This window comes from Ictidomys tridecemlineatus, chromosome 3, assembly GCF_052094955.1.
Source record: "Ictidomys tridecemlineatus isolate mIctTri1 chromosome 3, mIctTri1.hap1, whole genome shotgun sequence".
NCBI lineage: Eukaryota > Metazoa > Chordata > Mammalia > Rodentia > Sciuridae > Ictidomys > Ictidomys tridecemlineatus.
This window is the reverse complement of record NC_135479.1, coordinates 115,350,884-115,355,044: the sequence shown is the minus strand read 5'-3', so window position 1 is coordinate 115,355,044 and position 4,161 is coordinate 115,350,884. Positions and strand designations below refer to the sequence as shown.

At 40.6% G+C, this 4,161-nt stretch overlaps 1 pseudogene; it reads right to left on the bottom strand.

Moving 5' to 3' along the window:
* Positions 1 to 1,923: 1,923 nt before the first annotated feature.
* Positions 1,924 to 2,699, bottom strand: LOC144376319 (large ribosomal subunit protein uL11 pseudogene; annotated as a pseudogene).
* Between the last annotated feature and the right edge of the window lie 1,462 nt (positions 2,700 to 4,161).

Sequence of the window (4,161 nt, the reverse complement as noted above, 5' to 3'; positions counted from 1 at the left end):
TCTAACAAGGATACAAGGTCTATATCTGGACCCTGCTCACTATACTGCCTCCTTGATTAAGCCATCCCCAATATCAGCTGCTACGCAAGCCATAGCCGCTCACTACCCTCAGCATGGTTAATACAGAACATTCCGTCATTGTTCCCATTCATTTTAAATCCAAGATTTTTAGAAAATATATATTATTTGCCTTCAGCCCCAAACCCAATTACTATAGCATAATGGTGGCTTAATTTATTTTTCTTTTTTATTGTACAGGTTGACGCCTGAAGAAAAGGTAGAAGATGTAACAGACTCACATAATTTCCACAAAACATGAAATACAAAGAACCTGCAACTTCTTCATTTTCTACAACTCATTGATCTCCCTTGCACAGTTCCACCTGCCTGGGTAGCAGAGAAAGAAAACATATGTTAAATGTGTTAATTTACAGAATCACAATTACCTTCCAGTTTAGTGTCTTTTAGATGAGTGAGTCTCCTTGGGGTAAACGCTCAATCTTTTGGATCTCCTCCTACCCCTCTCTACCCAACATCTTGCTTCTCTCCAAAATGGCATCAGGGAACAGAGTTTATATGATCTCCTAAGGAGGGGGAGATTGGGGTTGCAGATGAGAAATAGGATGCTCTGGACCTTAAATGGAGGCTGCTGCACAGTGTCTACCTGGACTGCTTCCTGGACAGGTGATCACTGGTCCATCCAGTCATGTAGACTTCATGAGGATGTTTATTTTCAAAGTCCACTAGTCCAGCATTGAATTCAATCAATCGTGAAGTTCTTGCACACTGACACCTCTTTGTTCAGACTCCAGACTTTGCTGGTCCACTTTAGGATCCATTGCAATATTGCCTTGAGACTTGATAAAGGAATCATGAGCAGCACGTCGGGCCATTTCCTCCATCAGTAAGCACTATCATCTCTGGGCTCTGTCCATGGAGACTTAGAGCCAGTGGTGTGCTGCAACCTGATCATGAGAATGATGGCTAATTTTTCATGACTTTTCAGTTGCTAATCACAACCATTACTAAAAATTAAATTAATTATATTCAAAAAAGGTAATAAATACTCAAAGCTAATTATTTTTATTACATTTTACTATTTATGTTCTTGAAGTTAATTAGAACTGCTTTGTCTGGGGAAGGGATGCTCCCTAATAATGAGCTATTGCACAGCCCTTCCCAGCTGCATGTGCACAGAGCTCACCTTGGTAACTTGAAATCAGCCATGGTGGGAGTACTTAGACCATGGAAACTGGCACACGCTACAAAAGTGAGACTTTTTAATTTCTACAAAAAGCTGGCTGCAAATATTTACCAGCACACTACAGCTTATATCCCTTTCAACCAAGTACACCACTAACCCATTCACAGTTTTTAAATTTCCTCACTCCTGCTACACCTCTACCCACAGAGGAGGGAAAAGTCTGAATCAGTATTTTTCCCTCCCCTTCCTACCTCGATTTCCCTTCCCCAGATCACCATCCAGCAGGACCAGGAGGGGCTAGATTTCCATTCTTCCTCTTGTCTGAAAAGGACTCTCTACACCTCATTCTTCTTCTTAGGGACAATAAGTCTCATGACTCACGGAAGAGTTATCCATATTTTATCATGGAAGAAACCATAGAGTATCCAAGAGGAGTCACTGGCCAACCTGGCACTACTATGTTATCAATATAAAAAATAATTATTTAATATTTCAAAATATAACTTCATTACATGGATCTTGCAATTCAAAGTTTACTGAAAACAGGTGTTAGAATGTGGAGAACTGGAACCCTTTTACATTGATGGGAATGTAAAATAGTACAGCTGTGATGGAAAACAATATAGTTCCTCAAAAAATTCAAAATATAATTACCATATGATCTAGCAATTCTTTTATTTTATATCAGATGATCTATTATTAAAATATTCTCCCATGTATTTCTTAACTCTGTGGGAAAGAAATTCTCCCATGTACTTCTTAACTAGCTGGGCACTCCACTGCACCACTAATGATGTCATCTATGATGTCATGAGGATGGCGGCCATCAACACTACAACCCACAGACTGGGCAGTCCCCAGAATCTCCTTAATGATTCCAGAAAGTTCTCTAGCTAAAGATTGGTGACACATCTGTCAGGAAATGTTGACAATTTCATCGAAAGTGATATTGCCACTGTGTTTAATGTTTTCTGTTTCTTGGTGGCTCCTTGAGGGCTTTTGTGATCAGGGCAGAAGCAGAAGGTACCACTTCAATCTGGGCCTGTCTGTTCTGAATAGTCAGTTTCACTGTATTCCTCAGACACTTCCAATCACCAGTTGCTTTGGCAATGTCATCACCAACCGTCTTGGGAGCCAGTCCAGGGGGCCAATCTTGGGGGCCAGAGCAGACATGGCACCAGCCTCACCAACAGTGCCCCTCAGGTACATGACTTTGATTTCATTGGAATCGAACTTGGGTGGCATGGTGGAGGTGGCTGGTGTCAAATGAAGCCGGATTCGGGATGACCAAAGAGACTTGCACCTTGACCTCCTCCAAGCAAATCTTTACATGTATCCAAAAGAACTGAAAACAGGATCTCAAAGAGACATTTGTATACCCAGCTTGTAGCAGCATTTTTCACAGTAGCCAAAATATGGATGCTACTACACAAGTGGTAAAATTCATACAATTGAAAAGGAAAGAAATCCTGACACAGGCTATGACATGATGAACTTTGAGGACATTGTGCTAACTGGATAAGCCAGTCACAAAAAAATAAAATAAAATAAAAATACTGTATGGTTCCATTTACATAAGGTACTTTGACTAGTCAAAATCTAGACACAGAAACTAGAATGTGGTTGCCAAGGTCTATGGGATCGAGAATAAGGAGTTATATTTAGGAGATACAGAGTTTCCATTTTGCAAGATGAAGAGTTCAGGAGATAATGGTGATGACAGTCACAAAACAATGGGAATATACTTAGTACCACTGAACTTTACCCTTAAAAATAGTTAACATGCATATTTTACGTTATATGTATTTCATCACAGTTTTTTCAAATTGGGGGAGGTTAAAAGTTTATTCAGAGTATCAAAGCTGGTTTAGAGGCCATCTTCTCCTGAGGCCATAACTCAAAACTCTTTTAAAAATTAAATATTCTAATAGAAATTTAAGGGGTCCTCATAATGCAAACATTATTACATTGACAGAGCTTCCACATTTGATTTCCAGCTGTCAATAGCCCACTGGCTGGCAAACAGTCTTTCTTATGCTCTGTTCACTTCCTCTCCTTTGTCCACACACACTGTGTCCCCTACCAAGTGGGTAGGTTCATCCATTCTCACCTTGGTCTCAATCAAATCCAGGACAGCAGAATGCTTGACTGTGTGGCTCAGAGAAAGAAATCACATACCCCCATTTCTAAAACCTAGAAATTCGAATTCTCTAAGCTTTTATTACACGGATGATCAAGCCTGGTGTTTACCCATCGGTGCCATTTAGAGTGTTTTCAGGAAAGAACGAGCCTTCTGTTAGTCAATTAACTCGATGAGATAAGTACCATGGCAGGCTTTCTTTCATAGAAGGGAAATACAAATGATTTGTGGCTCTAATTAACTTCAAACACAGAAACAGGAATGCAATTTGGAACCGAATCCAAAGAGGAAACAGTCCATCCAAATTCAGTTCTGGTGGCTGGACGACCATGATTGAATTTCCTTCTGAGCAGAGACCCTCCTCATTGGGAGGAGTGGGGAAAAGGAAAGGGGTTTCCTGGCAATGGGGTTCCCTGTTCCATAAAGCTCCAAACAAGCCTCTAGAAAAAACTGGGATTAAGTTTGTTCAAGGTTTGATACAATGTCCTTGACTTTCTCCCCCAGCTTTGTCTGTCTTGTACAAGAAGATGGAAACTGGGCTAAGCAAACTTGGTGGAAATGGGCAGAGAAATAGAAGCAGATTTTTTGTTTGTTTGTATTTTTGTTTGTTTGGTACCAGGAATTGAACCCAGGGACACTTAACCCCTGAGACACATCTCTAGCTCTTTTTAATTTTTCTTTTGAAACAGAGTCTCCTTAAGTTTCTTAAGGGCCTCACTAAGTTGCTGAGACTGGCTATGAACTTGCAATACTCCTACCTCAGCCTCCTGAGTCGCTGGGATTACAGGTGTGCACCATTGCACCCAGCTAGAAGCAG